The 27,719-nt window shown below is 43.6% G+C and overlaps 1 long non-coding RNA gene across 1 annotated transcript in view; it reads left to right on the top strand.

Moving 5' to 3' along the window:
* Positions 1 to 2,356: 2,356 nt before the first annotated feature.
* LOC134587165 (uncharacterized) overlaps positions 2,357 to 27,719 on the top strand; it is a 56,939-nt gene continuing 31,576 nt past the window's right edge. Inside the window, exon 1 of the long non-coding RNA XR_010086617.1 lies at positions 2,357 to 2,403. This is a non-coding gene — a long non-coding RNA (uncharacterized LOC134587165). The remainder of the gene's footprint in view (positions 2,404 to 27,719) is intronic.

The following is a 27,719-nucleotide window of genomic DNA, read 5'->3' as shown; positions in this document are numbered from 1 at the left end:
GAGCGGTATTTCGTAGACTGAGATTACAGAGGATGAGAAAAAGCTGTTGATGATCAACAGTGTCAAAAGCAGCAGTAAGGTCGAGGAGAATTAGGATAGAGTAGTGGCCATGGGATATAGCAGTGATAAGATCATTGTATACTTTGGTCACAGCTGTTTCAACAGAGTGTCAAGCACAAAATCTAGATTGAAGTGGGTCAAGCAGAGAGTTGGATTCAAGGAAGTCTATCAATCTCACATACAAAGCTCTCTCAAGGATCTTGGAGACAAACGTCAGTAGCAAGATTGGGGGGTAGTTGGACTGGGAATTAGGGTCGAGGTTGGGCTTTTTCTGAATTGGGGTTACAGTTGTATGTTTGAAGGGTAGAGGAAATGTGTCAGAGGAGAGGGAGTGATTGAACATGCAGGAAAATGTGCAGCATTAAATGTTGTCCAGTGTTGTAGCTTATTGCAACTGGATCAGCTGAAGGTAACATGAGTGCTGTTCTGATGTGAGGCACGGAAGTTTAAATTCAGACTGTAGGAAAGATAGGCAAGAGGGTCAAATAGGTCTGCAATAAAGCTAGGGAATAGGAAGATTCCCAGATGATAAGAGAGATATTCAACTAAAAACAAACACACATTTGGGTATGTACCAATAAAAGTAGGGGGAGGGAGGGGCAGATATCACAGAGGAAATTTTTTTTGTTTTTTTTTATGTATAGAATTTTTTTGACGTGTTTTTCTGGATTTTTTAATTTTATTTTGTCTCAATGTTAAAATATACCATTAAAATTATAGACTGATCATTTCTTTGTCAGTGGGCAAACATTCAAAATCAACAGGGGATCAAATACTTTTTTCCCTCATTGTATGCTTTCGGTTAGGCTACTCACTTGGAATTCTCACTTTAGTAAATAACCCTTGCGATGGTTCTTCCCTAGATAGCCTTCACACAAACAGAGCTACCTGTAGCACAAGTCTTGACTTTAAACAGCAGCATGGAGGACCTTTCTCGCCTTTTCTGATCTCCCAGTCTAGATAGTTATTAGAGACAGGAAAATCCCAGCCACAAAACAAAATGTTCAAGATATATTATAAGAGAACTGTTAGCAAATTTCCACAGAAATTGACAAGGATGTATTAAATCTACTGAGGGGAACATAGCTGATTCCCACCAAACTGTGCCAGCAGTGGAAACTGCTTTCAACCATCATCAAATGTCCCACACAGGCACTAAAGATAGATCTCCCTAATGACAGTGGTAGGAAGAAAAACGTAACAGAGGAACTCTCTCATTTACTTCCTCATTTTCCTCCTTAAACAGGCTTACAATATTGTTTTGGGTGGTGCTTGCAGAATTATTTTTTTTAGCCATAGGCTCTGGATTCAGCACCTAGACATGTGAATATTCAATGTATATCTCTTGCTGACAAATGTAGGTTTATGAGTGCAGTGAAGGGGAAGTAACCAATAAGCTTTGAGTCACATACTTAATTCGGAAAACTTCACAGTGACATCAGTCTATGCTGCCTGTTACTAAATGACTAAGACTTACTGGAATTCTTTATCATTGTCCTTGAGATGACTCTCAACTTAAACTATCATCCCTCTTGGATGTTGATACTTTCCTGGGTCTTTACTTTACTTTACTGGGTCTCACTACAAATGCCTGCAAGAACATCTGCTACAAGATCATGCGATATCCAGAGAATTGTTCCATTTGTCTTTTGCACCATACAGAAACTGGGCTGACTGCTTATTAGCCTTCCCATGCAGTGTCTTTGCCATGGAGGATAAATCACAGATGTTATATGTTTCGGGACTGACTACTATAAAGTTATTTTCTTGTTTATTTTTTTCTTGCTCTTTCCTGTGTTTTTTTTTTTTTTTAACCTGAGTCAAGTGAGACTTATTTTTGTAATATGTTGGCAGTTTTTACCACGTCTATCATTAGGGTGTATGCTCTTTGATCCCCATATATACGGACATTAGGATTAGTTTACTTTATTATTATTATTATATTAGAAGTTGGTCACCGTTTTAGCTTTTTCTAGTGGGCGACAAGCCCTTCCAGCAAGTAGAATTGTTCGAATTTTTGCCATTCTAATTTAAATTCTCTAGAGTTTGAAGTTTAGTGAATAAATCTCTAGAGTAATACACCATAAATAGTATGCAAACTATAATATTAAGGATGTTTATAACGATTGAACATTTTGAGAGAAAGAACACCCTGAAAGGCAAATGCATTTTTTTTCTTCAAATTTTGAAACTGAAATATGATAAAGTGGCATTCACAAATAGGAGCAAAACCATATAAAATATTTTATTTATTTTACTTGTTCCATTGTCTAAAATGTTTATCCTGCTTTCTTGCAGTTATCTCCCTAAGTAGTCCGGTACAGAAAACTGGCTCTAACTCAGGTAAAATGTTTTTGCACAATGAAATTTGACCTCTTATATTTGACAAAATGGTTCCTACAATATTGCATAAAACATATGATTTACATAATATTTTGCAAAAAAATAAGTCATGCATTTTTACCAGGATCATTTTTAGGATAGAAATGTAGGATTGTAAACACAATGTATAATTTTAATTAGTAATGTTTGCATTTTAAAATGATAAAGTATGTTTTGTTTTTTTTTGCTTTTTTTTGCAACAAGGAATGATTTCGCTTTATCAGATCACACTTATAAATTAATGATCTATACGCCACTGGGAGCAGACTTATTAATGAAAAAAAAATTATATGTAATACACTTCCAACTGTTGCTTACTGCAAACTGAAGCTGACGCACATACCCTGTGCTCTCGGGGGTTACTGACTGACAAATGCAAGTCAAGACGAATAAAGATAGCTCAACAAAGCTCAAGAACATCATAAGATGAAAAACCAAGCCCTGCCAAAGTGAAGCAGCCCCGATCTCTAAAAATATAGTATACTTATAACACGGCCTGTCGAAATGGTGCCTGCGTGGAAAGTCCCAGACTCCACATCAGAAGATAGTGAGAATGAGGAATCTGACCACTCTTTTAGACAAGAGAAAACTCCAGCTGAGCCTCCTCTGTCACCAGAATTTATTCTAGTGAGTCAGGGTGATATACAACATTTCCTTCTGGATCTAAAGTCTCTAGTTGCACTGTTCAGAGAAGATATAAAAAATCTAGGCAAACATCACTCAGCAGAACTCTCAGATTGACCTGAGAAATAATGTTGACCTGAAGAAGCAAGTCAACAAAACCTCGTAGAGCAGTGTAGCAGCTCTGGAGGACGCCAGACGCCAATGCAACCTCCGTCTTAAAGGTGTAGTCAAGGTGATAGATGACAGAGAATTGCCCCATTATTTACTGCATTTACTGACCTCCATCCTTCCCTCAGCTAAAGTAAACACTGCATTGGTGGACCACTATTTCAGAATACCCAAAGGATCCAAAGCCCTGGAGGGAGTCCCAAGAGACAACCCAAACAACCCACAGCAAACTGATGGTGTAAGCGGCAACCCATGCATCTAATACGCACCGGTTCGAGGGAGCTGACCTCTCTTTTTAAAGTGACCTATCCAGGTCCACAGTGCAATGGCGACAATCAATGAGATCGGTGACACAACTACTTTGTGACATTGACATCCCATATTGCTTTGGTTCAGGGCGCAAACTATCAGTGCTACATGAGGAGAAATGCATCCACATCTCCCAAGTATTAGATTAAAAAAAATGCCATACTGCGCTGTACATCTCCTTGGTGAACACCTCAAACACCTCAACCAGACCCGTACAAGAGCCAAAAACTAACACTATTGCTAAGACTTGGGACAAACGCAAGATTAAATCATTCAACCTTAGATCAAGCAGACCAACGAGCCCAACAGCTTCTACCTCAGCAGTCACCTGAGTATACTATGGAAGCGGACTGCTCATACGCTGGCCCCATGCCGGAGACATGTTTTCAAGCATTCCATTTACATGTTTCTCAGATGTTTTGTATAATTTCATGTATTTAGTTATTTACTTTACTTTGAAGTTATTTAAGGGAGTTATTTAACAATGATGACCTAACTGCAGGGATTATAGCATGTCCAGCTGTTATGTACAGGATTCCCGATGAGCTTATATCCTCTCCATATGTAAGAGTGTGTCGTAACTTTTAGTATCAGCTAACTCTTTTCAAATGTGCAACTTACAGCTGACATTACCTTAGAACCTTTTTGAATTGCTAGGCTACGATATTTTAAGTTTCTTTTTGCGACTTAGGCTGTACCTGCTAACACTGACTTAACAATATGGGTTCCCTGGTGATAATTCTAACTTAAAACTTAAAGTACCTTAGCTGACACTATGTACCCCTTAAATGATGCAGCATAATTCCATATATGTTAATACTCTGTTGCACACAAATGTGGCATCATGTTTTTTTATTGACATATTGTTACTCCTCTGCAATGCTGCAATAAAAAAATTATAAATTAAAATTTAAAAAAAATCAGATTTAGCTGTTGAAACACTCAGATACATTTAATTGAAGAATATGTATCCCTTATCAATATATATTTTGGGATTTTAGATTGAGAGTTTGATGAATGAGGGGTAATAAATTGACAGATTAAAATAAGAATAGGAAGGGAAATATAGAGAAAAGGGATGCAATCACATTTAGAAGTCTTTTTATTTTTATTGTATTCAATTATTTTTATTTGGTTTTATATAAACAAAGAAAAATAGTTTACAACATCCACTGACAATAAAAATCGAAAGTAGAGCATTGTAAGAAATAACATACAGTTACATGCAGTAGTCGTTGTCTCACTATCTATCTTCCGTTACCAAAATCGTGGACACATTCGGTAATGTTACCAGATTAAATGCGTACATCTAGAGGTCACATAAGTCTAAGAGTTGCGGTATTCCTGACTATTATACGTGCCAGCTGTGCTCAGGTTTTATAGTGCCGATAATGCATGTGCTCGGGTGTATTTTAGTTATAGAATTCCTGTTGTCCCCTGGAAGCTATAACATTGTGTGAGGGGTGGGCTAGGACATGAATTATAATTCTTTAGTAGCAGTCTGAGGAGTGACCTTATTCATTTATGTGATTGTCTGTGTTACCTATGCTGTACCTATCCACTCTCCCTACTTGTTTTACTTGGTCTAAAAGGGCTGTCTCCTCTAGGAAAGCGTTCCATGGTACCCAGATGAGTTGGAATGTCTGGTGGTTTTTGTAAATAGCATATGTAAGTTCCTCCATTTGTTTTATTCCCTCCACCCTGCTTATCCATTCCCTTATGGATGGGGGGTTTGCATGTTTCCACTTTACTGGGATCAACTGATTTGCTGCCATAAGTAGGTGTTAGGTTAGTGCTAGGGCTTGTTTCTTCATATCTGGGGGAGGAAGAATAGATATTCCTGGGAGGGTGGTACTGTTTCACCTGTGATACGTTTAATTAGCGTGAATATTCGTTTCCAATATGATTGTATTTGTGGGCATTCCCACCATATGTGTGATGGGTGGGCGTTTGGTTGCTGGCATCTCCAGCAGGTATGTTGTGCGGTAGTGAATAGTTTGTGTAGTTTAGCAGGTGTGTAATGCCACCTGGATAGTCTTTTGTAGTTCCCCTCCTGTGTGGCTGTGCATGTAGAAGCTTTGTGGGCCCTCATGAATATTTCCTTCCACTGGAGTGGGGAGAGCTCAATTTGGAGTTTGTTAATCCATTTCCCTGTGCACGGGGGAAGGTTAGGTGCTCTAGTCTTAAGCAGAAATTTGTACATTATCGAGAGCACTTTATGCTTAAGTGGGTGCTCAGTGCATAACTTTTGAAAGCCCATGAGTTTCCTAGCCCCCCTTGGTAGAAGCTTCATGGTCTGGATAAAGCGAGTCAGTTGTGAGTAATGCATTTGTTGCATCCCTGTAGGAAGTAACAAGTTCTTTTAGAGGTTTTATTGAATAAATAATTATAGGTTTTATAGTGGTGTCTTGCACCACCTCCCGGAGCTGGGACCACCCTCGGCTTGAGTCTAGTAGTCTGCCCGTAACCCCTGGCTCAAAGAGAGGATTATGTGTGATTGGGTATAGTGGAGATGAAAACTGGGACAGGGCCTCGTTGTTGTGCAAGGTCATACTTTAAGTGTGGCCGCAATCGTTGGGTGGCGTTTGTGCTGCAATAAGGGAAGGGCTAATTTGTGCCAGGGAGCCTTCTGTATGGGGGCTTCGAAGAAAGACTCTTTTATTGTCCGCCATTGTTGTGGTGAGGGGGCCATCGTCCATTCATAAATTCTGGTTAGGTGTATGGCTTTGTGGTACACATTTAGGTCCGGTAGATTCACCCCTCCCTCTGCGCGAGGTGTTGTCAGGAGAGAGTGTGCCAGTCTGGGATGTGTGTGGGACCATAGGAAAGTGGTGATGGTCTTGCATACCATGTCAAAGAATGTCCTTGGGATTACAATGGGAAAAGTTTGGAGTGGGTATAGGATGCACGGAAGCACGTTTATTTAATTATGTTCATTCTACTGAACCAACAGAACCCCGGTTTGTGCCATCTATTCAAATCTTTGGAGATTGCGTTTAGGATCAGGGGGAAAGTTTAACTCATAGAGGCGACCTAGTTTAGGGGGTAGATGTACCCCTAAGTACTTGATGGATTTACTGGACCAGCTGAATTCAAAAGAGTCTTTGAGGTGAGTTTCTAATTCAGGGGTGGTGTGGAGAGGGAGGATCTCACATTTAGTGAGGTTGGCCTGGAAATTGGAAACATTTCTGTAATTCGACATTTCTTCGAGTATATGGAGGAGGGAATCTTGTGGGTCCACGACCATAAACAAAAGGTCATCAGCGAAAGCAGAGACCTTATATTCTGCCTCATTGATAGTAAAGCCCAGGATCATCTGGCTGTCCCTAAGCCCTTGTAGGAATGGCTCCAGTACTAGGATGAAAATCAGGGGGGAGCGAGGGCATCCACTGGTTCAGATAATTTGCCATTAATTCTCAGTCTAGCCATGGTGGTTGAGTAAATTGCTCCCAACCATTCCGGCCACCTCACCCCGAAACCTAAGCCTTTCATTGTGGCCAACATTAGGGACCCGTCTACCCTATTGAATGCCTTCTCTGCGTCGATTGCGAGCAGAATACTGGGGGAGGAACTGCCTGTGGTTGTCGCCTAGTGCATTAGGTTGCTGATCTTGGTGGTATCATTTTTTGCCTCCCTGCCAAGGGCAAACCCGGACTGGTCTATGTGTATAAGTCCCGAAAGTAGGGGTTTCAGTCAATATTTTTGTGAAAATGTCTGTTTATTAGTGATATGGGTCTATAGCTCCCACAATTGGTTGGGTCCTTCCCCTCTTTAGTTATTAAGACTATGTTAGATTCTAAGGCAGAGTGAGGGATGGTGTGGTTCAGATTCTTTGCGTTAAAGGCGTTAAGGAATGGCTGTGACAGAGTCTGGGACATGATCCTATAGTATTTGCATGTAAATCCATCCGGGCCTGGGCTCTTCCCTACCGGTAACTGTTTAATTGTGTGTAGAAATTCTTCTGCTGAGATAGGGCTCTCTAAGAATACCTTTGCATTAGGTAGTATGGTGTGTTTGATTCTCTTATGAAGGAAACTTTGTATGTCAGTAGGGTCGGGTGGAGTTTCACGGAGATTGTAATATTCTGTGTAATATTTTGTAAAGGCAATCATAATGTCTGGCATCATCTGAGTCCTGGACCCTAATGCTAGACACGAAGGTTGACTGTCTGCCTTGCCGCAGTGTGTGGGCCAGTGGCCTTCCGCTTTTACCCCCATGGGTGCAGTAGGTATGTTTTTGTTAAGTGAAGCTTCCGCTTGGCGTGGAGGTTTAGGTGGTAGTGAGTTCCATGCGTTAACAGAGTCATTAACAGAGTCTTATAGGTTGCTAGCAAGTGATCGATGGAATGTTGTTGTTCTAGCTTTTTGATCTCCTGGGTTAGGCTTCAAACTCTATCTCTTAGGCATTTCTGGTCAGAGGCTATTTTTATGAGTTCTCCCCTCACTACACATATATGTGCTTCCCATATTATGGCTGGGGCTGTATATGGGTGGTTGTTTTCTGTTAAGTATCGCTCCAGGTGTTTCTGCAACCTGTTTATTATATCTGAGGTATTGAGCAGAAGGTTGTTAAGTCTTCATTGGGGACGTGACTGGGGCGGGGAAGAGATCATCAGATACAATGATAGGGGAGAATGGTCTGACCATGAGATCTGGCCATAGGTGGCCCCCTTGAGAAGGGATAGATGCCTATGTTGGAGGAATATCATATCTATTTGGGTATAGCTGCCCGTTGGCGGAGAGTAGAAGGAATAGTCTTTTCTGGTTGGATGTAGACTCCTCCAGCTGTCGTAGAGTTGGGTGTCGTGTAAGATATTAAGTTGTGTGCGAGCCAGGAGTCAGGTAGTCACTATGTGAGGAAGACGTTTTTAGGTCTGTAACGGACCGTTTCAGCACGCAAGGGGTTAAAATCCGCTTAGGCGATATTCCCCTTTTTGAGACAGGCACAGCTACTGCAGAACACCAAACTCCTGAATTGAATACAAGTGAATGCACCAAACTCCCAAACTGCATACAAGGGAATAAGGTAGCACTCCGAACTGGAACCTCACGAATACCTGCTAGCAGACGAACAGGAAAAGCTCCCAAGCGGCTTACCCTCCTGACAATCAGTCTCTAACAGCATACAGTGAATCCCCCCAAGAACGAGACAAGGCTCCGTGTTGAGGGTCAAGCAGTGGTCTGGTTTACTCAGGGCTACCCGCCCAGTATTTATGCAGGTCTCCCACCTGGTGGACACTCCCCTAGGGGACCAGATGGGAGACTGTGACAAGGGACAGACATATACCAATGACAGACACACAGAAGTAAAACATCCCCACAATGCATCCTGATTCCCTCCCTCTATCCTGGAGATAATTGGGAAAAATCCAATTATCTCCCAGGACAGAGGCAAATCGCCATTACACACGTGGGGACACAAAGGCAGCAAAACACCTTAAAATACATAAAGTTACATTTTATACACTAAACACAGACATGTCACATTTCCCCAGATAGCTGGGATCTGAGCGCATAAAGCTACCAAATAGCGCTCAGATGCTATTCACACAGTTCAATTGCCATGGAGCCGAAGTCTTTAATTACACGAATAGGCTCCATGGCATAGCTATCTGGGTTAACACATTCACATAAAATAAAGTACCGAATGAATGATTGTGTTCGGTCAAATCGGCACGAATAGGAGCCAGGAGACGGACGGCTCAGCGGTGTTCGTGCAAATAAGTGTCCGTTTTTAGTTCCATAGTTTAAGCACTGAACACCACTGGCCGTTCAGGACTTTTAGAATGGCCGTCGCCACGTGTTCGGCAAACGAACAAAGACCACCCTGCATTCGTCAATTAAGCTGCGGTTAACCGCAGCTTCAGGGAGATAAATTGGCGGCACACTCCAGCTCCTAGGTGGTCGCGTATTCGTTAGTTTGTTCGGTAGATAGAATCTACCAAACACCCTGGCAGAAAGGCACGAATAAAACCTTTTAGGGAAAATAAAACATTTTTAAAGTCTCTGGTCCATAGTCCAAAGGGAGCAGGCGGGCAACCAGGCCTCTCCAATGCAATGTGGCGAAATTGCTCTCGTCACAAGGTCACTGTCTAGAGTTATGTTCATGTCGCCCCCTATGACCAGTATGCCCTGCTGAAATTTTGTGTAAGATCTTCTTTAACGCCTGACACGGTTTCCTATTCAGGAGGTAGAGATTAGATAATGTAACTCTCGTGTTCCCTATTTTCCCTTTCACGAATATGTAGCGTTCTGTGTCATCTGATAATTGTTCTGTGATCTGGAAAGGGACCTGGTGTCCTATCAATATTGCTACCCCTCTAGATTTCGCCCCTATGTAGTGGCTGAAGTAACCGGTGGGGTACCTCCGGTTTCGTAGGGATGGGGCTGTTTCTTTTCGGAAATGGGTTTCCTGGATGAATGCTACCTCCGCTTTGTGTCTGTGGAACTCTGCCAGTGATAAAGATCTTTTTCAGGGGTATTCAGTCCCCTCGCATTTTGTGAGTGAAGGCGTATAGTGGTCATGGTGTGTGGTCAGTAAGTAGCGGTGTGGGGATAGTTGGTCCCACCTTTGGGGGCGTTGATTTGGGTCTCTAAATGTAGCGGGCTAGACTTAAGCTGTCAACCTCTAGGTCCAGTAGGGTCTTGATCTATAGGTGCTGACTGTCTCGATTGGTTTGCTGGTGGTAAAGTATGTGGATAGAATCAGAGGGTTCCACTGACTAGCGGTGTGTATGTGTGTGTGTGTGTGTGCGGATAAAAAAGTAACGATATTTGTAGCGACTATCACCTGGACGCTCCGGTGCGATTTGATTAATGAAAATAGTAGTTAAGCAAAGTAGAGGGATGGTGCTCATGCACCGTATCGGGCGGTCTGCCCTATTGTAGGGGGTAAGGTAAAGGGCTACCGAATGGGTAGCAACCAATATAAACTTGGTTATATGCAAGTTCTCTCTCTGTGCAGGAGAGGAACCACTGTCTAAGTGGGTGCTTGGTCAAATAGCAACCTGAGGTAGTGAGCTCTACCTCTAGAGCGTGTAATATTTAGGAGACTCAGAGAAGTAATCCTTATTTTTATTTTTTTTAAAATGTTGTTTCCTTTTGCTTGAATGGTTACGGGGGGAGCTGAGGGGTTGGAGTCCGAGGTTAAGATGTTTAACAGTTTAACAGCCTGGGGAGAAAGTGGGGTATATTTTCACTTGATCTGCCTGAAGGCCCGCCCCCACCCCCCTTTCGTAGTCCCACCCAGAACATGACTGTAAGACAATGCCCCCTGAGGGTACTGTGTAGGCTAAAACTATAGTGGAACATTCGTATCACCCAACAATACATAATTAATAACAAAATTAACATATGCAAACTTTGCTGTGGCTCTGTCGTGTGTGCTGGGCGTCCGATGGAAAGGGAGGGGGGACCCCCACTGTCCAGGTATCAATTGATGGGACATTGGCGGGTAAAGAGCTGGACCCCTGTCGTTTGATTCCTGTCCCTGGTATTTGAAGTTCAGTGGGTCTAGACCTCTAGTGGGTCTTGCGAGGATGGTGTAATCTCCCGTAACCATTCCCGCTGGTATATGGATTTCTTCTCCAGTGCAGTGGCTGTCATCTCCTATGAGGTGTTGGAGTAAGACTTCCTAGTGGATGTTTCCTCCATGTCCCTGTGGCTGTCTTCTGTTCAGCGAAAAGAGCCGTTGATCTGTTCTCCTCTTCTTCAGTGAGGTATTTCCCTGTTGGCACTGAGGTAGGAGTACAGTTTCAGGATTTGGAAGTGGCAAGTTCCAGTCTACGATCTGCATGTCTGGTAGCTCCAGAGCTCTCAGAAACTGTTTGATGTCCATATGTTGCGCTGACACAATAATTCTGTGATCGGTTTAACCCCTTAAGGACACATGACATGTGTGACATGTCACGATTTCCTTTTATTCCAGAAGTTTGGTCCTTAAGGGGGTTAAGGGATCTTCTAGCTTGAAGGGTATACCAAGACAAGTCCGGATAGATTTGTACAGGCGTGCCGTGGAACAGGAGGGTTTGGGAGGTATCCCTGAGGCTCCGCAGGATATTGTCCTTAACAGTGAAATAGTGTAATCTGCATATTACATCTCTTGGGGCCTCAGGTTTTGCCCTCGTGGATGCAGTGATCAATGTTCTCTGTCTATCATAATCATGTTGTCACCAGGTTCAGCCAGTATCAGGTTAAACAATTCTGATAAAGTAGCCAGGATATCTTCCCCCTGGGTTTCAGGTAGGCCTCGCACCCGCAGGTTATTTCTGCTGCCACGGTTGTCTAGGTCATCTAGGTTGTCTTGTGATCTGCAGGAGAGGTCAGACGGTGTCAGGTTGAGTGGCGAGATGTCTGCCTTGGATTCTGCCACGATTTTAGCCTCTGCGGCTCATGCCTTGCGGTCAGAGGAGTCTCGGAAAAATCAGGTTAAGGAGCCTGATTTCGGTATCGGGGTTTTCTTTGTTCTCTCTTGAGTGCCTCCTTGCCTTTTGGGATTGCCCATAGTGCTGCGTTGTCTCCGATTATTGTGGATTCACTTTCAAGTTGAGAGGAGCTGACTTAGTGCATGTCCATTCAGCTCCGCGGTTGGCCACGCCCCTCCATTTAGAAGTCTTTTTTTCTGAAATGTTATATATCATGTTTTTATATTGGTTTACAGAAGTCTTAATTTCACTTAAAAGTTGAAATTTGGAATATAGAACTGAAAGACCTGGTTGGGGTGGGAAAAAGGTTGTGAAGGGATACCCCATCATCGTTCGTCTAATTGTACTCCCTTCTATCAACCTTCCCCAGTCATTCGTTATTTTGTTTGGTTCCCGAAACGAGACCACCCCAGAGACTAATTAGAACTTAGAACATTATGTATCTATACGAAAACCACAGACTAATTGAATGCTCCTAGGTGGCCGCCATTTTGTGCATACGAATACACGTGGTGAGAACAATGGGTGGCGGCCATCTTGTCTCCCAAACACTGTCTGCAGGACTTGGTCGTCGAGTGCCTGGAACTGTTTTCGGCAACTCACTCGCACAAACACCGGTCTTTATGGAGCTCCTCTACGTTCCCTTTGCCATCCACTCAGACGAGCGGAGTTTGGGAGTTTCAATACACCGAACACAGGGAGCATTCTCCACAAACTAGATTGACTCTATCTATTGTGGTTTTTGTATAAAACCCCACGAACACAGACCGGCTCTTGCTACCATTCTCCTGGAACTGTTTCTCGGCTTCAACCTTGTGGAAGATCGGTCAACTCTCCCTGCGGTGCCGTCCGGCAGGCCCGCCGCTAGCGGGCAGACAAACCAAGCAATTGCTTGGGGCCCCGAGCTGGCCCTGGGCCCCAAGCAGAGCCGGTGCTTTCTATAAGGCTGCAGCCGCCTGAGCGCTCTATAGAGAGCCTCAGGTGGCTGCAGCACTCCTCTCTCGTCACTTCCCCTTCCCTGTAGCGTGATGGAGCTGTCAGTCCGGCCAGGTACCACATGGTACAGGAGATTCAGTTTCCTGTTCCCGGTATTGACTGACAGGAATTGCACACTGAATGCTCACTTCCTTTCAGTCCATCCGGGAACAGGAAACTGAATCTCCTATACCGCGCGGTACCCGGCCGGACTGAAAGCCAGGAGGAAGAGAAGAGGAGCTCGGCCACGCTACAGGGAAGGGGAGATAACTGAGAAGAACATAGGGAGGGAGGGAAGGGGGGTAGTAAAAAGAACATAGGGAGGGAGTAAAGAAACATAGGGAGAGGGAGGTGGGGAGTAAAAAAAATATGGGAGGGGAGTAAAAAAACATAGGGAGGGGTAGGGGGAGTAAAAAAAAACATGGAAAGGGGCAGGGGGGAGTAAAAAACATGAGGAGGGGGGAGTAAAAAAACGAGGAGGGGGGAGTAAAAAAACGAGGAGGGGGGAGTAAAAAAACAGGGAGGGGGGAGTACAAAGAACATGGGGGAGTAAAAAGAACACAGGGAGGGGGAGGGGAGTAAGAAGGACATAGGGAGGGGGAGTAAGGACAGGGGGAGGGGAGTAAGAAGGACACCGAGGAGGAGGAGGGAGTAAGGAGGACAGGAGGGGGAGGGGAGTAAGAAGGACACAGGGTGGGTGGGAGGGGAGTAAGAAGAAAATTGGGAGGGTGAGGGGGAGTAGTAAGAAGAACATAGGGAGGGGGAAAGGAGTAAGAAGAACACAGGGAGGGGGGAGAAGTAAGAAGAACACAGTGAGGGGGAAAGGAGTAAGAAGAATACAGGGAGAGGGGAAAGTAAGAAGAACACAGGGAGAGGGGGGTGAGGAGATGGGGAGTACACAGAGGGGGGAGGTGAGGAGAAGTAGAGATGAGGAGGGAAGGGGTGAGGATAACACAGGAAGGGGGTGAGGAGAACACAGGGAGGGGTGTGAGAAGAAGCGGGGGTGAGGAAAACACAGGGAGGGGGGTGAGGAGAAGCGGAGATGAGGAGAACACAGGGAAGGGGTGAGGAGAAGCGGAGATGAGGAGAACACAGGGAAAGGGGGTGAGGAGAACACAGTGGGGTGAGGAGAATACGGGGGGTGAGAAGAGACTGGTAGGGGAGGGTGGGTGGAGAGGAAAGACCACTAAGGGGCAGGGCAGAGCTCTAAGGGACGGAAGAGAGAGCTCTATAGGACAGGGGGCAGGACAGGGAGGTCCTTCACACTACGCACACAGCAGTTTTAGATAATTTGCACATGTTTGTGAGAACTGAAAAATTGTAATGTGAGTGTGTACGTGTGTGTGTGTTTTAAGTATGTTGAATTTAGTTATTGTGCACTTGTTTAATGTATATTTGATTTTATGGTACAGTGGTGTTTTTTGCAAATGTTAAATTGTTGAAAATGTTCAAATTTTATGCACATTATATGGAACAGCAGTATTTGCACTGTAATCCTTTTTTATTTATATAAAGTGTGGGTGAACTGTATGGCTGTATGGCTATGCTGTGGTTCCTGTAGGCTTTGCATGTATGTAGGGGGAGGGATTTGGAGGGGCCTCCATGTCATTTTGCTTGGGGCCCCAAAATCCTTCAAACGGCCCTGCCGTCCGGTAACTACCAAACAGATTTGGCTGATTTTTTAATATGTTGCTCCTACAGAGACAGTTTTGTGGGGTTCCTATGTCTTTTTGGGGTATTTCGAGATATTGTGAAAAATTGTACTTTTTCTAACCAGAGGATAATTGAGTTTAGTATGTACTCAATTATCTCGCTGGCTCAGAGGAGGAGTTAGACACTGTATAAATTGAAGGCCTGTGTTTCCAATAAACCAGTCTTGCATCGCATTAAGCTATGCAAGACAGTGATACGTTCTCAGACCGTCACAACTGGTTGGCAGCGGTGGGATCATCCCTTTTTCCTGAATTAAGAATCCAAGGTGGGCACTGATGTACAGTGAATGGAAGGCTGGTACACACAGCTTAAACGCAGCACATTGAATAAACTATTAGAAATTTGTGGAGGTACTGCCAGCAACAAAGCCAAGCAGGTCATAATCAGTGAACTGATGGAACTAGACCGAGAGAACTTGGCTGCGGCAACCCCGACCATTCGGGAAAACAAAACAGAGATCAACAGAGAGATTAGGGAACAACTGGCACTGTTCGGGCCAAACCCATATTCCAATCCTGCAGAAAGTTTAGAGATTCCTGTAAAGTGGACAAAGACTCCTACACGGAGTGGTCATGACGATTGAAGCTGTCCGCATCTAACTGGATAACAAGTTGCCAAGCGACCACTGTAGATGACATCCTGCAGCTCATTCTATTAGAATAATTTTATAATAATATACAGACGGACGTTAAAGAGTGGGTAAGGGACCGCAGACCCTCCTCCCTTCCCGAGGCAGTCCAACTTGAGGATGAATACACCGATGCCCGCAAGGTAGACCGTTCTACACCCCGTGTCCAACTCCCCAGGACCGATCCACCAGCCCAGCCAGCACTGATGGACTTGACTAAGAAAAAGTGACCCCGACAAGTCCTGTGGTCCCCGAGTGTTAGGTGGCTTTCCAAGCTCTGAAACAAGCTCTTGTTAACGCACCTGTCTTAGCTGCCCCAGATCCTAACAAACGTTTTATCGTCCATACAGACACTTCCATGTTTGGACTGGGGGTAGTTCTGAGTCAAATTGCAGACGATGGTGGGGAGCACCCAGTGGCCTATCTGAGTTGGAAACTCTTGCCTAGGGAGGTCAGTTACACGGCCATTGAAAAAGAGTGTTTGGTCCTAGTCTGGAAAAGAAACTGACCCCTTATCTGTATGGCCGTTATTTCACCCTCATTACAGACCACAACCCCCTAGTTTGGCTCAACCAGGTCGCTGGAGATAATGCTCCTCTGCTATGGTGGAGTCTTGCCCTACAGCCTTATGACTTCACCATTCATTATTGACCGGGCAAACAAAATGGGACAATGGATGGGTTTTCCCGCCAGACCGATTTGCTACCTTGATCAGTACTGTGGAGTCCTGACAGTCCCTAATGGACCCAAAAAAGGTCCAACCGTGCCTGCTGGAGCAGGGAGTAAAAGGGGGAGGGGCAGTGTGAAGGGATACCCCATCACCGTTTATCTAATTGTACTCCCGTCTATCAGCCTTCCCCAGTCATTCGGTATTTTGTTATGTTGCATTCGTTATTTTGCTCGGTTGGTGTCAGGTCCCCTGCCCCTGCGCTGTTCGCGGAGACCTTGCTTACTTCATCACAGCGAGAGGCATCATCTGGTCCATGTCTCTAGACTGGCAGTGTGTCTGACGCTGCACGCTCCAGAGCATCTTTCATATATATATGTGCTGCACCCGGTCATGTGACCCAGCACAGTTATGACCTCACAGACCACAAGGGAGGGAAGAAACTCCTCCCACATGTTGTGGTTAACACTAATTGAGATTAGCCAATCAGGCACACCCTGTGTGTATATAACCTAACCCATCCCCTGCCTCAGTGCCCTGTTGTGGTCTTTGGTTTACCATTGAGCATTGCACTTGTTATTTGGATTTCCTGGTTGCTGATATTTGGCTTTGTCTCTCGTTTTTCCATCTCTCTATTTCCCTTGACTTCGGCTAGTGTTTTGACTATTCCTTTTTGCATAACCCGACCATTCTAAGGATCGGTATTGCAATTTTCTCTACTCTGTCCTGTCTGCAAGTTAGGGTTCCCTAGTTAATGTTACAGTTGGTGTGATATGAAATGCATCATTAGAGGACACCTTAATTAATTGGGATAATTAGCAAAAAATAATAGAGGTCCTTTCTGATTTATAAATATCTTCATAAATTATCAAAAGATAACAAGAGGACTACCAAAAAATAAGAACAGCCAGTGGAATTTAGATGATATTAAGATGAAGTGGTATTATAAAGGCATCAGGGAAAACAAACTACTTTCAATTAAAAGGTAACAGATTTAATAGAGTTCACAAAATTGAGATAGATAATGAGATATGCCTTTATTCATGTCTATTAGTCATTTTTTAAATTTACCTATAAAATATTTCACCAGGAAGGATATATTGATATCAAACATGTATTCCTGACCCTATAGTGTTAAAAACACAATTTAAGTGGGTTGCCCCCCCTTGCCATTAAAATGTAAGAAATACCTTAATTACAGTAACACTCGGGTTTGCTGGTGCTGGCCCCGCCCAAATTTGCCTTCTTGGCTTACATTATCAGAATTGATAATCTCAGCCAATCCAGTGCTTTCCCATAGGAAAAACATTGGATTGGTTGAGATTGTCAAGGAAGTAAAAAAGGAGTGGGACCAAATGCCAGCTTGACCAATCAGCATCTTATCATAAAGATGCATTGAATAATGCAAAGCTTGGAGATGTTGAACGTCACTGCCGCTGGAAACCCCTTCCCTGACCATTTTTTTTCTCTGAGTTGTTCTGGTGACTTTAGTGTCAGTTGTTAATCAAGAACCTTGTCACCATACCGATCATAGTTACCGTTGTGGTACTAATTACCAGCATATAGATTAATTGCGGCACTTACAGTACTTGCCTAGTTTTATGACATTAGGGCACCTATAGTAGTTACATGTATTATTTAGTTGTTTTTTGACACACTAATCTTTCCTTTTCGTGTGTGTCTCTGCACTCTCCTCTTTACCTTTTTCGTTATATTAGTTCTCACTATATTTACCCCATTTTATTAAAGGGTATTTTAACTGTTCATTACCTATTGCATACGCTGCGATCTATATCCTATAGGACAGATTTCTCTCTTTTTTGTTCCAATTTACTATTAGGGTTACCCCCTGCTCTGTCCGTATTATCGATTGGCCACTCCTATTTCTTTTCATTCATTTTTTCCCAAGGTTTTAATACCAATTGGCCTCTTTATAACTAGATTGGGTTACCATACCAACACAAGAACAGTTATTGAATATTAAGCTCTGTACGGCAGCACCCGAATACAAATCTTTTAATGACTGACCTTCTAGACCGTCTAGGGGACCATAACCTAGGCCATGACGAAATAACTAACGTTTTTTCTACGAATCCACTTAACCTTAATGCTGCGATCACTGATGACATTAATACCGCCTTTTTTAACATTCAAAAAACATATCAGGACCAAATTCGAAGCCTCTGGGAATTAACCAGTCTGAAGCAATATTTGGAACAGAAATTGGTTCCCAGAGGACTTCGCCCAGAGATATTACTACCAGATAAAATCCAGACGGACGAGCAGTTAAGCGAATGGAACTCTATCCTGCTTGACTGCTCGGCCAGACTAATGGATTTTCTGGTTAGACTGGAATCTACAAATTTTGAAATAATCAACTCCAAACTCAAAAATGACATTGTTGGAATAAAAAACTACAACACTGACGCTCTTTTCATACAAATGGAAAATAAATTACAACAGAACATCAATAATTTCAGACACCATCTAAAAATCAAAAAACACAATAAATTTCAGCGGGACTTCAAGGATTTCAAAAACGGCACAATCTTCAGGCCTTCTACCAAATACTCTAGAAGGCGCAATAACTATCAGGGTTCCTCCTCAGGTGAGACTGATTGGTCCGACCAGGATCAACCTCCACAAAGGAGACGGTGATCACCGTTTAACCGCAACAGTGACCACTCAAGGGAACCTAGGTCCTCTTCAAACACCAGTAACAAAAGCATACTCAAAAACCCTGATAAGATAGTTTCGTTTCTGGACATCCCAGTATCCACTGATATTGCAAACTCTCAGACTTCTACCAATCCCTCCTCAAACTCTTTTTTAGAACAGGATCAACCGCGACAGCAACGGGGACGCCTGAGAGACAGGGATCGCTGGGGATACAAGAACCAGAACCGTACCCAGAGACAATAGCCTCTAACAAAATCATTAACCTATCAGACTTTCCATTAAATAAACACCACCTATCCCTATTGAATCGGGGACTATCCTTTGTACCCACACCTACCTGCAATAAGTTTACCTGGTCTAAGGACCTTAATCTGTTTGGACGGAAACTAGCCCTGAACATCTTTCACGCCAAAAAGGATCAAGTGATGGCTAACGAAATGGGTCTCTCAGTAGAGGACTACGAATTATCCAGAACATTGGACACCCTCCTGGTCGAAAGTGATCTCTCAAGACCTCTCACGAGTTTCAAATCAGCAAGTTATTTTACACCAAACTTTGCCGACTCACCACATGTAGACCTTTTCGTCCAGATGTCACTGAAAGAGCTTGAATCCGCTCCGACCCACAATTTCGGTACTAGTAACCTCAGCTTTATGGAACGGCAGGCCCTTAAAGATCTCCAAAAACAGACAGAAATCATTATCAAAAATCCACCCTGCTGATGCTACAGGACTTGACAGTCCCACCGTATACCCAGCTAGCCAGTCTCGATGTTGTTGCTTTATATACTAACATCCCTCATGACAAAGGCCTCAGGGCTTGCAGGTTCTTCTTGGAGAACACTGCCTACAGCAACCTTCAGACGGAGTTTATTCTAACTCTACTTGAATTCATATTAACTCACAATTACTTTGTCTCTAATGGCCAACACTACCTACAGATCTCTGGGACTGCCATGGGGACGGCTTGCGCACCTACCTATGCCAACTTATTTCTGGGATGTGGGAGCAGTGTATTGTCTCCACACCCCGTTTTGACCACTTCCGTGAATTTGTTTTAAGTTGGCATAGGTATATAGATGACCTCCTAATCATGTGGGCAGGATCCGTCCCCATGTTTCAGGAATTTGTCAAGGACCTAAACGCAAATGACATCAACCTGAAGCTAACTTATGTCATAGACGAAAATGAGCTGGTCTTCTTGGACCTAAAGATCCTGTTGCTGATGGATGGTACTATTGAAACAGAACTATTCAGGAAGGCCACCTCCACAAATAGCCTTCTTCACTGGGACAGCCACCACCCGTTTAAATTGAAGGCCTCGATCCCATACGGCCAGTACCTGCGGGCTAGAAGGAACTGCTCAGTAGACCAAACGTTTCATAAAGAATGTCAAATTCTAAGATCTCGTTTTAAGGAACTAGGCTACCCCAATCGGGTTCTGAAAAAGGCCTTCCATCGGGTTTGCTTGTTGGACAGAGCATCAACCCTATTACCTACTATACGGAGACAAGAATCCAAGGCCCCACGGTGTATCGCTACCTACGATCAAGGTTGGGGACCAATGTCCAAAATTCTCCAAACCAACTGGCCAATACTTCTCCATAACCCTGTACTCTCCAAATTGTTACCAAAGTATCCCTCAATTACAGCACGCCGGCCTTGCAATCTGCAAGATCAACTTGTCCGGAGTCATCTAGCATCCCCTCTGCCAACCACAAACTGGCTCTCAGAGACTAAAGGAACATATAGATGCGGACATTGCAAGGCCTGCCAGTACATTCTACCCTCCAAGTCTACCACCTCCACCCAGACCAATTACACTGTGGAGACCAACGCCCTGGTAAACTGCAGTACTACCAGAATTATATACTTAATTACCTGTAGCTGCGGCACGCAGTACATTGGGAAAACTTTCCAACAATTTAGGCGGAGAATATTACAGCATGTAACATCCATTAACAACAGGGTAACTCCAACCCCGGTGGCTCGGCACATTCTAAACTTTCATGATGGCAAACCTGATAATCTCAAATTCCAAGCAATAGAGAAACTGCTCCCTAACCCTAGAAAGGGCGATTTCAATAAGGCGTTGTTGCGCAAAGAGTCTCAGTGGATTTTTTCTTTCAAGACATTATCCCCTCTCGGCTTGAATGAGGAGTTCAACTACACCCCATTCATACACTAAGGTGGTGTATCTATGGGACTATGGCTCCGCCTTGGGGACCTACTTTTACAACAATCCACTAACTTATGCAATTGGAAGGCACCACTATGGATAACTAACCTACCCTTGTGCCCTCTCCCATCGGCATCCACTCCCGATCTGATACTAGACCATCGGGACTTTTTCTGTAAACTGTTGTATTCACCTATCTACATATTGTAGTATCTTTTCACTTTATTCCTAGATTCCAGCCGCACTGAGTGCAGAATTCTGACGATCCATCAACGGGTCAAGACCAGCAGAGTCTGTCTCGTGTCATCACCTCTGGGTCTGACTACCAGACTGTATCATGTGTCACACGAATTATAGTTGACAATTAACAAGGTCCTACCAGCTTATGCCACAATACCAACCAAACTGCCGGTCCAATATCTAATCCCCGAGTAACCTATAATCGTCAAGGCTTTATCAGGATCGTCACTCAATTGTACGATCACTAAGCCTCACCATCATGGACTTACGGCAATAAGCCTTTTTGGGCATTCTATCAGTTATTGGTATTGATTGTTTAAACTTAATTTAATTTATGTTATTTTTCTTTTTCGTCATACTCTCTTCTTTTGCGTTGACATATTGGGCATTTGTACTATCCCCCATGGACTCAGCGTAATTCTGACCAATTTGCACACCTCCCCAAAGGATAACGTTGATCATGACTTATCTACCGGAGACGTTTACCGTACAGACTCCCATTGCGAATTTCGCAATTAGCACTAGTTTGTGCTCCATGGACCACCGTATTTTGGCCCCTCCTTCTCTTATCTGCAGCAACCAATCAGATTTGTGAGCGGGCTTTTTAAACCTGACGAATCAGGGAAGACTTCTCCCCCTGATGAGCCTCTTTACACAGGCGAAACGCGCGTCGGGCTGAAGTGTGGCACCTATTATCGGTCTCGGGTTTGACACTAACCCGTCCACCTCAAGGTTACCCTGACTCCTCGGACATTATTACGAAAATCTCTTGGTTGACCAAAACCTTGTACTCGAGCGATACTTTTATTATTATCCAGCATCCCGGCTTACTACCTCACACATACGGGATGCCTAATTAGGCTCCGGACGAACAGTAACCTTTAGTATCCACCAGGGTACTACTTTATTACAACAAAATTAATTTTACCTTTGAAAAGGAACTATTAGGGCAAACATTTATTACATACCCTTCCCTCTTCCTTGTCTCCTACCACTTTACTATACCTGGTACCCACGAAGGCACCATTCTACCCTCCCTGTACTAAAACTTTCTGCTTATCATACAGACATATATACATTTAATAGGGGGCTACTTGATATCTTCTACTGGTTATCAAAACACCAGCAAGGATAGCCAATTATAGTAAGGTAGTCGAGTAAGGATACCTTGGTTTGTCCGACACTGGCAACCATAGGTCAAAACAAGTTAGTCTAAGTAACACGACTAACCTGTGATACTAAAATTTATTTACCCATACAGTTCGCCTAACATCGGCAACCATGGGTAACAACCTCAACCTTTTCCTTCATTGACCATAATTTTTATGGGTATGTATGCTTAACCCGGAGGGAGGCACACTGTAATCCGACATTCTTCTAGTCGGTATACGGCTCACCCCCTCCATTAAACCGATACCCGGCTACTCTCTTCTCTCACACTGCCCACTAGGATTGTATACCCTAGTAAAAAGTTCCATTTAGGGACCGGTGGTTTGAGCTAAAGATTGGTCGGTGGCACTCTCCATGCCAATACATGGCTTTCCTACTCTCCAATTGAGATATCTTTGGGGACGTACTGACTCTATGTAGGACATCGGTACTGTTTTATCTTAATAACTATACGTATACTACTACCGTTACCCCGAGATATTTGATATCCCTTACTGTCATCTGCCTCATCTACTGTTGGGTTACTTGTCACCATACCGATCATAGTTACCGTTGTGGTACTAATTACCAGCACATAGATTAATTGCGGCACTTACAGTACTTGCCTAGTTTTATGACATTAGGGCACCTATAGTAGTTACATGTATTATTTAGTTGTTTTTTGACACACTAATCTTTCCTTTTCGTGTGTGTCTCTGCACTCTCCTCTTTACCTTTTTCGTTATATTAGTTCTCACTATATTTACCCCATTTTATTAAAGGGTATTTTAACTGTTCATTACCTATTGCATACGCTGCGATCTATATCCTATAGGACAGATTTCTCTCTTTTTTGTTCCAATTTACTATTAGGGTTACCCCCTGCTCTGTCCGTATTATCGATTGGCCACTCCTATTTCTTTTCATTCATTTTTTCCCAAGGTTTTAATACCAATTGGCCTCTTTATAACTAGATTGGGTTACCATACCAACACAAGAACAGTTATTGAATATTAAGCTCTGTACGGCAGCACCCGAATACAAATCTTTTAATGACTGACCTTCTAGACCGTCTAGGGGACCATAACCTAGGCCATGACGAAATAACTAACGTTTTTTCTACGAATCCACTTAACCTTAATGCTGCGATCACTGATGACATTAATACCGCCTTTTTTAACATTCAAAAAACATATCAGGACCAAATTCGAAGCCTCTGGGAATTAACCAGTCTGAAGCAATATTTGGAACAGAAATTGGTTCCCAGAGGACTTCGCCCAGAGATATTACTACCAGATAAAATCCAGACGGACGAGCAGTTAAGCGAATGGAACTCTATCCTGCTTGACTGCTCGGCCAGACTAATGGATTTTCTGGTTAGACTGGAATCTACAAATTTTGAAATAATCAACTCCAAACTCAAAAATGACATTGTTGGAATAAAAAACTACAACACTGACGCTCTTTTCATACAAATGGAAAATAAATTACAACAGAACATCAATAATTTCAGACACCATCTAAAAATCAAAAAACACAATAAATTTCAGCGGGACTTCAAGGATTTCAAAAACGGCACAATCTTCAGGCCTTCTACCAAATACTCTAGAAGGCGCAATAACTATCAGGGTTCCTCCTCAGGTGAGACTGATTGGTCCGACCAGGATCAACCTCCACAAAGGAGACGGTGATCACCGTTTAACCGCAACAGTGACCACTCAAGGGAACCTAGGTCCTCTTCAAACACCAGTAACAAAAGCATACTCAAAAACCCTGATAAGATAGTTTCGTTTCTGGACATCCCAGTATCCACTGATATTGCAAACTCTCAGACTTCTACCAATCCCTCCTCAAACTCTTTTTTAGAACAGGATCAACCGCGACAGCAACGGGGACGCCTGAGAGACAGGGATCGCTGGGGATACAAGAACCAGAACCGTACCCAGAGACAATAGCCTCTAACAAAATCATTAACCTATCAGACTTTCCATTAAATAAACACCACCTATCCCTATTGAATCGGGGACTATCCTTTGTACCCACACCTACCTGCAATAAGTTTACCTGGTCTAAGGACCTTAATCTGTTTGGACGGAAACTAACCCTGAACATCTTTCACGCCAAAAAGGATCAAGTGATGGCTAACGAAATGGGTCTCTCAGTAGAGGACTACGAATTATCCAGAACATTGGACACCCTCCTGGTCGAAAGTGATCTCTCAAGACCTCTCACGAGTTTCAAATCAGCAAGTTATTTTACACCAAACTTTGCCGACTCACCACATGTAGACCTTTTCGTCCAGATGTCACTGAAAGAGCTTGAATCCGCTCCGACCCACAATTTCGGTACTAGTAACCTCAGCTTTATGGAACGGCAGGCCCTTAAAGATCTCCAAAAACAGACAGAAATCATTATCAAAAATCCACCCTGCTGATGCTACAGGACTTGACAGTCCCACCGTATACCCAGCTAGCCAGTCTCGATGTTGTTGCTTTATATACTAACATCCCTCATGACAAAGGCCTCAGGGCTTGCAGGTTCTTCTTGGAGAACACTGCCTACAGCAACCTTCAGACGGAGTTTATTCTAACTCTACTTGAATTCATATTAACTCACAATTACTTTGTCTCTAATGGCCAACACTACCTACAGATCTCTGGGACTGCCATGGGGACGGCTTGCGCACCTACCTATGCCAACTTATTTCTGGGATGTGGGAGCAGTGTATTGTCTCCACACCCCGTTTTGACCACTTCCGTGAATTTGTTTTAAGTTGGCATAGGTATATAGATGACCTCCTAATCATGTGGGCAGGATCCGTCCCCATGTTTCAGGAATTTGTCAAGGACCTAAACGCAAATGACATCAACCTGAAGCTAACTTATGTCATAGACGAAAATGAGCTGGTCTTCTTGGACCTAAAGATCCTGTTGCTGATGGATGGTACTATTGAAACAGAACTATTCAGGAAGGCCACCTCCACAAATAGCCTTCTTCACTGGGACAGCCACCACCCGTTTAAATTGAAGGCCTCGATCCCATACGGCCAGTACCTGCGGGCTAGAAGGAACTGCTCAGTAGACCAAACGTTTCATAAAGAATGTCAAATTCTAAGATCTCGTTTTAAGGAACTAGGCTACCCCAATCGGGTTCTGAAAAAGGCCTTCCATCGGGTTTGCTTGTTGGACAGAGCATCAACCCTATTACCTACTATAAGGAGACAAGAATCCAAGGCCCCACGGTGTATCGCTACCTACGATCAAGGTTGGGGACCAATGTCCAAAATTCTCCAAACCAACTGGCCAATACTTCTCCATAACCCTGTACTCTCCAAATTGTTACCAAAGTATCCCTCAATTACAGCACGCCGGCCTTGCAATCTGCAAGATCAACTTGTCCGGAGTCATCTAGCATCCCCTCTGCCAACCACAAACTGGCTCTCAGAGACTAAAGGAACATATAGATGCGGACATTGCAAGGCCTGCCAGTACATTCTACCCTCCAAGTCTACCACCTCCACCCAGACCAATTACACTGTGGAGACCAACGCCCTGGTAAACTGCAGTACTACCAGAATTATATACTTAATTACCTGTAGCTGCGGCACGCAGTACATTGGGAAAACTTTCCAACAATTTAGGCGGAGAATATTACAGCATGTAACATCCATTAACAACAGGGTAACTCCAACCCCGGTGGCTCGGCACATTCTAAACTTTCATGATGGCAAACCTGATAATCTCAAATTCCAAGCAATAGAGAAACTGCTCCCTAACCCTAGAAAGGGCGATTTCAATAAGGCGTTGTTGCGCAAAGAGTCTCAGTGGATTTTTTCTTTCAAGACATTATCCCCTCTCGGCTTGAATGAGGAGTTCAACTACACCCCATTCATACACTAAGGTGGTGTATCTATGGGACTATGGCTCCGCCTTGGGGACCTACTTTTACAACAATCCACTAACTTATGCAATTGGAAGGCACCACTATGGATAACTAACCTACCCTTGTGCCCTCTCCCATCGGCATCCACTCCCGATCTGATACTAGACCATCGGGACTTTTTCTGTAAACTGTTGTATTCACCTATCTACATATTGTAGTATCTTTTCACTTTATTCCTAGATTCCAGCCGCACTGAGTGCAGAATTCTGACGATCCATCAACGGGTCAAGACCAGCAGAGTCTGTCTCGTGTCATCACCTCTGGGTCTGACTACCAGACTGTATCATGTGTCACACGAATTATAGTTGACAATTAACAAGGTCCTACCAGCTTATGCCACAATACCAACCAAACTGCCGGTCCAATATCTAATCCCCGAGTAACCTATAATCGTCAAGGCTTTATCAGGATCGTCACTCAATTGTACGATCACTAAGCCTCACCATCATGGACTTACGGCAATAAGCCTTTTTGGGCATTCTATCAGTTATTGGTATTGATTGTTTAAACTTAATTTAATTTATGTTATTTTTCTTTTTCGTCATACTCTCTTCTTTTGCGTTGACATATTGGGCATTTGTACTATCCCCCATGGACTCAGCGTAATTCTGACCAATTTGCACACCTCCCCAAAGGATAACGTTGATCATGACTTATCTACCGGAGACGTTTACCGTACAGACTCCCATTGCGAATTTCGCAATTAGCACTAGTTTGTGCTCCATGGACCACCGTATTTTGGCCCCTCCTTCTCTTATCTGCAGCAACCAATCAGATTTGTGAGCGGGCTTTTTAAACCTGACGAATCAGGGAAGACTTCTCCCCCTGATGAGCCTCTTTACACAGGCGAAACGCGCGTCGGGCTGAAGTGTGGCACCTATTATCGGTCTCGGGTTTGACACTAACCCGTCCACCTCAAGGTTACCCTGACTCCTCGGACATTATTACGAAAATCTCTTGGTTGACCAAAACCTTGTACTCGAGCGATACTTTTATTATTATCCAGCATCCCGGCTTACTACCTCACACATACGGGATGCCTAATTAGGCTCCGGACGAACAGTAACCTTTAGTATCCACCAGGGTACTACTTTATTACAACAAAATTAATTTTACCTTTGAAAAGGAACTATTAGGGCAAACATTTATTACATACCCTTCCCTCTTCCTTGTCTCCTACCACTTTACTATACCTGGTACCCACGAAGGCACCATTCTACCCTCCCTGTACTAAAACTTTCTGCTTATCATACAGACATATATACATTTAATAGGGGGCTACTTGATATCTTCTACTGGTTATCAAAACACCAGCAAGGATAGCCAATTATAGTAAGGTAGTCGAGTAAGGATACCTTGGTTTGTCCGACACTGGCAACCATAGGTCAAAACAAGTTAGTCTAAGTAACACGACTAACCTGTGATACTAAAATTTATTTACCCATACAGTTCGCCTAACATCGGCAACCATGGGTAACAACCTCAACCTTTTCCTTCATTGACCATAATTTTTATGGGTATGTATGCTTAACCCGGAGGGAGGCACACTGTAATCCGACATTCTTCTAGTCGGTATACGGCTC

The sequence above is a fragment of the Pelobates fuscus genome, chromosome 2 (assembly GCF_036172605.1).
Source record: "Pelobates fuscus isolate aPelFus1 chromosome 2, aPelFus1.pri, whole genome shotgun sequence".
NCBI classification, from domain to species: domain Eukaryota; kingdom Metazoa; phylum Chordata; class Amphibia; order Anura; family Pelobatidae; genus Pelobates; species Pelobates fuscus.
Note: the sequence above shows the minus strand (reverse complement) of the source record. Positions and strands in the feature narration are given on the sequence as shown.